Genomic DNA, 12,104 nt, shown 5'->3' on the forward strand with positions numbered 1-12,104 from the left:
TTCTTCCTCAAGGCAATCAGTAAGACAGTCACTATATTTCATATAGGCTGATTATACCTACGGAAAATCATACCTATTCAAAGAAGCAGTTGTGGTAAATACACTTAATCTGAATCACAGGCAAATTAGTGTCCTTGCATGATGCTAATCCCCAGTTGTGAAATGACACTGCCTTGTAAGGCTTATGAGATAAGGACTAAGTTTCTAGCTACTGATTTTCTAGAAAAGCACACAGCATCTCCACCTGTAAAGCTATAATAGTGGGGGACTTAGATAGGTTAGCTCAGTTGTCCTAGGTTACTGTCATATTCTTCCTATTTTCAAAGCCTCCTATGGCTCACATATTTGAAGCACTCTGCTACACAGTGTTGCCACAAAAATAGTTCTCCAATCACAGCTGATATAAGTGAAATAATACTTGTTTCTAAAAAGTGTGTCAGTCTTTGAATGAAAGAAAATTTGTAAGTACCCTCTTCAAACACATTTTGGAGTGCTGGATAAAGAAGGGACATTCTGATATTCCTCCAAACACTTTTGTGCAATCAAACCTTCCTGCACTGCGTAGAGTATCATCACCTTCTAATGACTAGAGATGTATAATCAGACCTCATAAATGATGCTGACTATCTATAATGAAATGTGTTCCTCCAAACTCACCTCATAAGGTTGATGACATGAGCACCTACCTATTACCAGTTTCAATCACTTCCAACGATTGACAGAAAGAAACAACTCAGGTCTGTGTTACCTGTAGTGCAAGTGATCACCAGATGACATGCAATGCAAGTGAAATTGGAATTAAATGCCTTGCCAGTATATATGACTTCAAAGTCCATCAAAGACCTACCATATTTAAGACAAAGTTGGACAGAATCTGTAGGCCAGCTGAACTCCAGAAACAAGTTGGCATCCCCAGTCAAACCAAAGCATCACATGTCTTCATGAAGTATTATGTAGCGCTACCTCACAGAAAGCTGAAGTAAGACTAATCAGATGCAGATTTGCAGTATATTATCTCTTAGCTTTTCTGTTCCTTTAGAAGCATGTTGCTCAAATACTTTTGATGAACAAATACTATAATGTATCAGAAGACTGAGGTGACAAGCACCTGTAATTTTACCATCTTTTCCATAAAAAAAGCTTGTGATCTTCAATGCTGTCCCCTTGTCCCTAAGGTACTAAGTATTTATATAGTATGTTTATGATTTTCTTCTTTGTAGGTTTCTTTTTTCCTACCTTTGCAGCTTAGTGTTTTATTCTCACGATTTCAGTCAGTATATTTCAGTCAGTATATTTCCGACTGATTCTTTAAAATTGTGTTTATTGTATTCATCCCCTCCCTCAGTTTCTCCTCTTTGTGTCTAAGAAATAGGTTTTCTGTGGTTATATTATAAAGTTCTTCAGATTTATAACCCCAAGTACAATGTAGTAATACAGAAGCTGAAGACTTTGAAATGACTGACAGATAAATGACCCTGTATGTTAAAAATTTCAGTATCTGTAATGACTTTAATGACTTGCCAGTCATATACTCTCTGTACAGGCAATGTGTGTAAAGAATATAGAGCTGTAAAGCTTTTCATATAAGCCTGAAAGAAACATAAACTTGTTCTATGCACAGCTAAGACAATTTCAAACTCATCTTCTAGAAGATAGAAACAACTAAGAACGCACCCAGCAAAATTCAGAAAGTTGACTTCTTTAGCCGTGATGCATATAAAAAACTTTGACTTTGTGAAGAAATGGTCTGGGGATCTATAGGTAGTCAACCCCTTCATCTTAACATACAGGATGCTAGCATCTGCCAAGGTGGCAATGACTCCATAACCTGCTTGAACTCAATTATCAGATCATGTCCGTCTGTGCCCTAAGAATATGCAGGAGAAAAAAGTATTTAATGTGTTTAATTTGCAGGCAAAATAGAGGTTATAAAGACTGTGCAAGGTCATAACAAACCTTAGCTCTTTAGAATATTATCAGATTTTATTTTAAAGTAAATAAATAATGTTTTTTATTTTATCTGTGAATTTTATATTTAGAATGATGACATCTGGTTGGTTTCAAGCTTGGTCGTAATATCCAAGTCCTGACTACTGTACATAATTTTAAGATATAACACAGGTAAAAATTAAAATGAGGATCTCTGAAAAGCATCTTTCTCAAAGGATCATAGAATCATAGAACAGTTAGGGTTGGAAAGGACCTTAAGATCATCTAGTTCAAAGCCCCCTGCCATGGGCAGGGACACCTCACACTAAACCACATCACCCAAGGCTCTGTCCAACCTGGCCTTGAACACTGCCAGGGATGGAGCATCCACAACTTCCTGCGCAACCCATTCCAGTGCTTCACCACTTTAACAGGAAAGAATTTCTTCCTTTTATCCAATCTAAACTTCCCCTGTTTAAGTTTGAACCCATTACCCTATCACTACAGTCCCTAATGAATAGACCATCCCCAGCATCCCTATGGCCCCCCTTCAGATACTGGGAGGCTGCTATGAGGTCTCCACGCAGCCTTCTCTTCTCCAGGCTGAACAGACCCAACTTTCTCAGCCTATCTTCATATGGGAGTGCTCCAGTCCCCTCATCGTCCTCGTGGCCCTCCTCTGGACCTGCTCCAACAGTTCCATGTCAGGAGCTTATTATTGTATTACCTTTTCTAAGAAATTTTAATTAAAAAAATATACTTGAAACTCAGATTGTGTATATTTTTTAGTTTATTCCTACATGGTTTTTTTTCACGTTATAAAATTACTTGAAATCCTTTAATATGAAAACATTGGACCATTTAAAAAAAGGTTTAATTTTGCAACAAATTAAGTAGAAGTGACATTTCAACATCTTATCCACTTTTTCTCATGTTTCAAATCACTTTTAAAAATATCTTTTAAGTGTAGAATATTGAATATGAAGCATTGATTTTAAGTCACATTTAAGCTTACAACTTACAGTCAAAAAAAAAGCTGTTATGTAGAATAACCTATTATTGCGAGCCTTTCTATTGCTCAAAGAAAATAGTCATTGCATTATGCTGGATATATTCAGGTTTATGTCACTGGAACTGGTCTGGGAATATCACCTGACAAACTGTCAACCATTTAAAAATTGTAAGAAAGAAAGTTTCAGAGCTTTATGGAAAATCCTCAGTAAATGCATCTCATTTCAGTGAGTTATTATGGGATTTACATTTTAAAAGGTCTCTTTCATCAGAGATTATTTATAAATATTTGAAAAGATGTAGGATCTATAAAAACCAAGAGATATCACCTTAACCTTCAGCTTGATAGAATATTTTTTACTGGCTTTGATTTGCATCTCACTCTTACTTGATCCATCTGAACTGAAAGCATCTGACTTAAAATCCATGTTTCATCCTCTTCTACTTCACCATTACAGTTAAAAATAAGCACAAGTGAGGTGCTCATTCTGCATCTTTCTGCTTTGTCGTTAGGGGAACTGTAATAAACAAATGTTGAATATTTCTGTTTCATTACTGAATTAAAAAAAAAAAAAAAGTAAGAGTCTTTAGTTTTCAAGAATTCTTGAGGTTACATTCCAGTGCTGCCCAAATCAAATATCCTTTAATTTCATCTCATGATAGGGATTTCTGCAGAAGTAGCAAATATAAGGGCAGATAGTAGAATAACAGAGGAAAAAATCAATTATGAACAGAGAGGAACTATACGGGGAAAAACAATAATAGAGGTTATTTTTCACTCAGAATTAAAACAACTAATAGAAATAACTGAATACTGAAATACATATTTTTCTGAGATCAATAAATGCAGAAAGGCATCCTTTCCTTCTCTGTAGTTCATATACTGAGAAATCCCTGGTTATTATTTTGTCAGGAAGCTGTTACATTTCTTATACACATAAGTAAAATGATTACTCATTTATCCTCCCATCCACAGTTGATGGTTTATGCATTTGCTCCAGACCATTAGAATTGTCTTAAATAGTTAAGCTTCATTCACTTTGATATCCAAACACAACTAACATATGAAGAATCAATAAAATATTTAATAGAATTTGGATTAATGTTAATAAAATAGTGCCATTACAACAATGTCTGTGGCTTTACAATTTTTACCCTTTTGTGCTTCTAGTCATGTTTCTTTTATTTACTAATTTAAATTAACAGAAAAAAATCTGCTATGGTAAGCCTAACGATTGTGATTTAATGGCTAGTGGACTATAGTTCAAGTACTAATTTCCTTTTTTCTGTTTCTAAGTGCTATTTTTACACAATTTCTTATGTTTATAGCAGATTCTAGGACTACAGACTTATCATATGCTTATAGACTTCTTCTAGGGCTACAGGTTATCAAATGAGACAATTTCTGCATTTTTGCAGTTAGGTTTTTGAGTCAGAAAAACCGTGAGGAATGGAGATCTGATGAATTGTCTTGTACTCTAAGGAAGTGCATATTTGTCCACATAAAAAGACACAGCATGGTTATAACTGGAAATTTGGATATATCTTATGTCTGGCTTAGGAAAAACAAAACCAAAAAAAATCCCAATTTGCTTCTTAATATCACTGAAGTGAAATTGAAATATAATGAAAATTATGTTTGCAGTGTTGAGGAGGGCAGAGACAGTAGAGACTCCATTAGTCCAATAAAGACACAGAAGGTACACTTACAAGTACTCAGGGCAGACCCATAATTTAATACTGGTTCCATTGTACATATTATTTCTAAACTGAACAGTCAAAATAGTAACAAATTAAATTCTTGGGAGAGAAAGCAAAAAGGTTTTATAAGAACAAAAGAACTCCAGAAAACAAACACTAAAGAAATTGACATCTTCTGTGGTCCTTTATTGAATTCTTTGTGAAAGTCAAGGTAAATATATGTTTTCCAAGTCAGTATTTTTATTCATGTCGTGTCAAATTCCTCTTTGGCATTCCTTAATTTTCTTCTGATATCGGAATAGACTCCACAACTCGTTAAAGTTGTAAAGTAGGTATGCGCTTATTCAGCTGAAGACGCATGGGGGATTACTCCTCCAAAGGCATGCGCGCCTCAGTGTCGTTTTCCTCTACATTTATCCTCTAAAGTACTACAAATGCATTAGGTTACACAATACGCCTATACATATTTATGTCCTATCCCCGCTTCGTATTATAATGAGCTCAAAGGTCTTCTGCTCATGCGCAGTGCCTCCTGGGGGTTGTGGGCAGGGGTCTTTAGATGAAGTAAACAAGTCTTCCTGGGGCCTGAACTTTTCACCCTTGGTCTTCACGCATTCTCTTTAGGAGCCTGGATGAGTCTGGTCAATGTCCAAATGGTTTTTGCTGAAACTTAAGTAACTGTTTTCCTTATTAGGAGGTTATGTTCTGGTACTGCCTGGTAAAGCACGATAGGTATTTGCTAAGCGATATATCTGTTAAGCAAGCTATGTAACTTAAGCAATACCTCCTTGTACAACCCCCCTGTACAATTTACCTAACCCCCTTGTACAACCCCCTTGTACAGTAGTCCACATCACTTCCATTTGTCTACAACAGTGCTAATTCACTGACTCAAATGTGACAGAATTCCAGACCTTCTCCAAACTTGATTAAATACTATATAAATTCTTCACCACACCACACTTGCTTAATGCACTTATGCAGTCAATTGTCTTCACTTGCAATGCAACATTATCACATTAAACTTAGCAAGGAACATATGCTATGCCCGCTCTTTGGAAAAAGCATGCAACAATGATTAGCACATTTTACACCATGCAATGTATCTAGCACATTGTAATTTACTGAGCACAGGGTAAGGAATAAAGAAAAAAAAACAACAACTCAGTATTCTCTTTCTGATAGTTTTAGCTCTTGGATGAATTGTGTGTAGACTACATGCTCTCACATAGCTATGGAACTCGAGCATTATTTCAAATAAATCCATAAAAACACAGTCAGATTCATAATACAGTGACTCCGAGAACTGACAAATATGGAGGATTTATGTCACCTGGCTCAAATTCCACTTAGGCTGGTTGAATGTCATTAGAATCAAGGAGTTGCATGGTCACAAAATGTATGCAATTATTTGTCAATTCATTAGCACAAACTAACACAGATGTGATTAATTCAACAAGCATAAACATTTCATGCAGGCTTTGAAAATATGACCTGCAGTCAGTGAAAAATCAGACTCAGTGAGCTATATATATAGGGTGTCCTGGGTTCAGCAGTAGCAGTCATTTTTCTCCTTCTTACTAGCTGGAGCAGTGCTGTGTTTTTGATTTTCAGCCTGGGAACAGCACTGATAACACCGATGTTTTTAGTTGTTGCTAAGTCATGTTTATGCTGACCAAGGACTTTCTGAGTCTCATGCTCTGCCAGGGAGGAGGGGAAGCTGGGAGGAAGCAGAGACAGGACACCTGACCCAAACTAGCCAAAGAGGTATTCCATACCACAGCACATCATGCCCAGGGTGTAGAACCAGGGGCAGTTACTCAGAAGGGCTAGATCACTACTCGGTCAGGCTGGGTGTCTGTCGGCGAGTGGTGAGCAGTTGTATTCTTTTCCCCTGTTATCTCCCTTATCATTATTATTGTTGGTGGTAGCAGTAGTGGTTTTGTGTTATGCCTTAGTTACTGGACTGTTCTCATCTCAGCCTGTGGGAGTTACATTCTTTTGATTATCCTCCCCATCCATCCAGGAGTGGGTGAGGAGGGAAGGGATGGAGTGAGACAGAGGCCGCGTGGTTCTGTTTTATGGCCTGGGCTTAAACCACGACAATTCTTTTTGGCACTCAACGTGGGGCACGAAGTGTTGAGATAATGACAGATCTGACCAGAGTGTGTCTAATCGTATTTGTAATAAGCATTTATTGTTTTGGATTAATAGTCACTCATCACAATGCTGATTAATTTGCTCTCAAAGCTGTTGCTGTTGATCTCACAGTTTCAGCATATTGTACCTTACTTACAGCCGGTGTTTGCTGTTAGTGTTTATTGGCTGGGGTCCTTGGGCTAAGGTTTTTGTTTCATTGTATTTTATGGTGATGACTTGTAATACAATAGAATCATTGATCATCAAAGCAATCTGGCTTGTTTTTTCAGTGTGGTCACCACCTCTATACTTTGGGAGGTATAAAATGGAAGTGTTTAACACACATCTTTTTTCTCCTCAGGTGGTCAACCCATGAAGGAGACATTCCCTCACTCTCCCAGCCCCCCCCCACCAGACCATTTACAGCATCATTTGAGAGTTCTGACGGTCTTGAATGGCCCTTAGGTACCCTTGAGACCTGCCTGCTGATTGTGACGGGGATCGCCATGCTGGCACGCATATAGAGCGTGTTTTATCCAAGACCATTTTGTCTGATATCAAGAGCTGAGCAGTGTCGGGTTTGGGCCTTGTCTAGGGTTAGACAATGATATAGGGGGACCAGGATATTTTCCCCGAGGCTGGACAGTTATGAGTGGCATGGTGTGTGGGATAGCATGGGCAAGTATCTAGGCCAGTGGGCCCCTCCAGTGTTTTGGAATCTCACTACTGAACAAGTGCAAAATCCAGAAGAATTAGTAAAACACTTAAATGAGGTGTGTTGTCATCCTGGTCATACCAGAGAGGGAAAAATCAGGGCAACGTGCTGGGGCTTGGCCTATGCTTACAGGGCCTTGTTCAACACTATCCAGCACCTTCAAAAGGAAAAAAATGTCCCTGGATCTGATGGCAGCACAGCTACTCCAACTCCAAGTACAGCAGCTGCACCAACCCCAGGAACAAGTACAGCAGCTACTCAAACTTCTACCACAACTGACAGCACAGCTACTCCAACTCCAAGAACAGCAGCTACACCAGCCCCAGCAACAAGTACAGCAGCTACTCAAAACCCAGCAACAAGTACAGCAGCTACTCAAAACCCAGCAACAAGTACAGAAGCTACCCAAACCCTAACAGATACTGCAGCTAAACCAGAGGACCAATTCATGGCAATATCGTTGCTCCTTTAAGCAAGGTGAAAAGCAAAAAAACAAAAAAACAAAAAAACAAGATGCAGAAACAATGGCAATGCACTTTCTACCTGGGACAACATCTGATCAGGAGTCATCATCACATGACGAAGAAGAAGAAGAAGAAGAAGACGTGACTTCTTGACCTTGGACCTCAACTGAGCTACAGAATATGCGAAAAGATTTTACCTGTCAACCAGGGGAGCACATCATCACCTGGTTACTCCGATGCTGGGACAATGGGGCCAATGGTCACGAACTAGAAGGTACAGAAGCCAAGCAGCTGGGATCACTTGCTAGAGAAGGGGGAATTGACAAAGCAATTGCAAGAAAGAAAAAGTCCCTCAGCCTTTGGAGGCGGCTCTTGGCAGCTGTGAAAGAAAGGTTTCCATACAAGGATGATGTTATGAGTCGTTCGGCCAAGTGGACTACTATAGACAAAGGCATCCAGTCTCTGTGGGAATCAGCCATTGTAGAGAAGATCTATCACATCAAGCCGAATAACGGGGATATACCCATAGATCCAGATGAAGTTGAATGTACACGACCCATGTGGCAGAAATATACACGGAATGCACCGTCATCATAGGCTCATTCATTGGCAACAGTAACCTGGAATGACGTAGTACCGCCAACAGTGGATGAAATAGCTCATAAACTCCGAGAGTTCGAAGACAATCTCACCCCTTCCATCATCTCAGCTGTGGAAAAACTGTCCCAGGAGTTCAAACAATTGAGAGATGACCTATCTGATCTATCCAGCTCCTCACATGTACCAAACCATGTCTCAGTTATTAACAAAAGGTGTCCTACTGCTCAAGAGAGAAGACATAGAAGGTATACGCCATGGGCCACCCTATAGTTTTACCTGCAGGATCACAGAGAAGACATGATGAAGTGGGATGGAAAACCTACTTCAGCTTTGGAGGAATGGGTGCATGAATTGAAGAGGAAAACAAGGGTCAAGCCTGATAATCCCATGAAAGGTGCAACTTCAGTCTCTGGTGAGCAGGTTCCCAGATGGAGTGGAAGAGCTGATTTTACTTCAGCTCCTGCAATAAAGATTAATCCCTGTCAACAAGACAGTAAGTGACCAATGTGATGACTATTAGAGGGTCCTTGCCTCCAGCCAGGTGGAGGTGAGGGACAGTCTGATTTACTGGACTTTGTAGATCAGATGGCCTGGCACATCAGTCCCACAAAAGTATAAGGCTCTAGTAGATACCCGTGCACTGTGTACCCTGACACCATCAAGCTGTAAAGGGGTGGGACCCATCTATATTTCTGGAGTGACAGGAGGATCCCAAGAGTTGACTGTACTGGAGGTTGAAGTCTATCCTGGGCATTGAGAAACAGATTTTGTGGTGACATGGCACCCCAGAGAGAATTGAGTCAGACAATGGGACTCATTTCCAGAGCAGTCTTATAGCCATCTGGGCCAAAGAGCATGGCATTGAGTGGGTATATCATATCCCCTACCATGCACTAGCCTCTGGGAAAATCTAACAGTACAATGGACTGTTAAAAACTACACTGAGAGCAATAGGTAGTGGGACTTTCAAAGATTGGGATACACACTTACCAAAGGCCACCTGGTTGGTCAACACCAGAGGATCTGCCAACAGGGCTGGCCCAGCCCAGTCAGAACTTTTACATATTGTAGAGGGGGACAAAGTCCCTGTGGTGCACATAAAGAATTTGCTGGGGAAGACAGTCTGGATTATTCCTGCTTCAGGTAAAGGCAAACCCACTCGTGGGATTGCTTTTGCTCAGGGACCTGGATATACTTGGTGGGTAATGCGGCAAGATGGGGAAGTCCAATATATACCTCAAGGGGATTTGACTTTAGAGGAAAACAGCCAATGAACTCAATTGTATGCTATTGCCTGCTATGTAGCACTTCTATAGACCACCAACTAGATGTCTTCAGGTCACCAGGAATTGGCCCTGACTTCCCTCCGACCACCATCCCAACAAAGAATGAAATTTGATGAAACCAGACAAGTTCTGCGGTAAAGGAACAATCAGCATCAGCAGGCAATGATCCAACACTGCACACAGCATCTACTGATCTGAAAGACTTTTACAAGAGATGAAGCCCGACATCATGGACTGAATGGACTCAGCAGATTAATAGGGATTGGTCCATGCACTAAGGAATAAACTCTCTCAATCTCTCTCTCTATGTGGATGAATAAACATATATGTACATATATGAGATAAGAGTGATGGTATATTGAAAATGTGTGATCTGAAGATGACGTGAATGGTATGGAATAAGGGGTGGATACTGTCCTGGGTTCAGCAGTAGAAGTCATTTTTGTCCTTCTTAGTAGCTGCTGCAGTGCTGTTTTGACTTTCAGCCTGGGAACAGCACTGATAACGCTGATGTTTTCTGTTGTTGCTAAGTCATGTTTACACTGACCAAGGCCTTTCTGAGTCTCATGCTCTGCCAGGGAGGAGGGGAAGCTGGGAGGAAACAGAGACAGGACACCTGACCCAAATTAGCCAAAGAGGTATTCCATACCACAGCACAGCATGCCCAGGATGTAGAACTGGTGGCAGTTACCCGGAAGGGCTAGATCACTACTCGGTTGAGCTAGGTATCAGTCAGCAGGCGGTGAGCAGTTGTGTTCTCTTCCTTTGTTATTTCCCTTATCATTATTATTATTGGCAGTAGCAGTAGTGACTTGTGTTATACCTTAGTTACTGTACTGTTCTTATCTCAACCCGTGGGAGTTGCATTCTTTCAATTCTCCTCCCCATCCCTTCAGGAGAAAGGGAGGAGGGAAGGTGGAGAGTGAGACAGAGACTGCGTGGTTCTGATTTACAGCTGGGTTTAAACCACGACAAGGGGAAAGAAGACCACTCATGCAAATAGCCCAAGAGCATATGCCACACCATGTGATTAAAAATGTTGCCACAAAATAATCAATTTGATCATCTAAATCTCCTAAATTTCTGTAAGGCCAACACCTTACAAATGGAATATTCCTGGGTTTGCTTTTAAGTAAATGCCAAATGTAGATATAATTGCATATTAACTAGATTTAAAGGTGACTAAGGAAAAAGCAAGGCAAGGCAGAAGTTTCACCCAGCTACTCAAAACATGTTCCATTGTGTCATTGGGTGTCAATCCTAGCTGTGTGTTCAGATGAGTTTACCTACAGGGTGAATGCAAAGCAGTTAAAGTGGTGTCTTAAAAAAAAAAAAAATATGCATCATTAAGAATTGTGACAGAAATAACAGAAATTTCAACCAAGAAATAGCAGGAGTAACTGAGACAGTCAGGGAAAATACTGGGAGTCTGTTCTGAAAAGAAGAGATAGTAAGCAAACCTTCCAGGTATGAAACACTTTGTGAGAAAAGTCGAGAAACAAATGCACTTTAAAGCCTTGTGCTATTTGATTTGTATTGCACTGAAATTTGACCCATTGTCACAAAACCGTTCCCGTTGTGAGATGCTTCAGTCATAAATATGATTTGTGTGTCCAAACAAGCTAAATTCAGTTGTGAACACAAATGTAAATATTTGCATCTGTCTCTTCCCGGAACTCTCTAATGAGCATGGCATTCCTAGAAATACTTTCTGTACAAAGTATTTCAGGATTCTTCAGCTTTCCGAAACAGGTAATGAATTCTATACAAAGGAGACTACTTTATGATTTCTCATCAATGCTTCAGAACAGGAAAGCACAAAAACAATCCAAATCTAAAATTTGGACAATTTGGGTTATAAACAACTGTTACTAATTTATAATGGAAAATACAAAATGCACTCCTTTATGTCAAACCCCCACCCCCCAGTTTTGAATGTTGAAAACTGTATTTCATAGAATCATAGAATAGATAGGGTTGGAAAGGACCTTAAAATCAACTAACTCCAACCCCCTTGCCAAGGTCAGGGTCAGCTCACACTAAACCATGTCACCCAAGGCTCTGTCCAGCTTGGCCTTGAACACTGCCAGGGATGGAGCATTCACAACTTCCCTGGGCAACCCATTCCAGTGCCTCACCACCCTAACAGAAAAGAATTTCCTCCTTATATCCAACCTAAACTTCCCCCTTTTTAGTTTTAACCCATTACCTTTTGTCCTCTCACTACAGTCCCTAATGAAGAGTCCCTCCCCAGCATCA

Source organism: Pezoporus wallicus, unplaced genomic scaffold, assembly GCF_028554395.1.
Source record: "Pezoporus wallicus isolate ANWC-B61680 ecotype Strahan unplaced genomic scaffold, APGP_CSIRO_Pwel_v1 contig_3486, whole genome shotgun sequence".
Lineage (NCBI taxonomy): Eukaryota > Metazoa > Chordata > Aves > Psittaciformes > Psittacidae > Pezoporus > Pezoporus wallicus.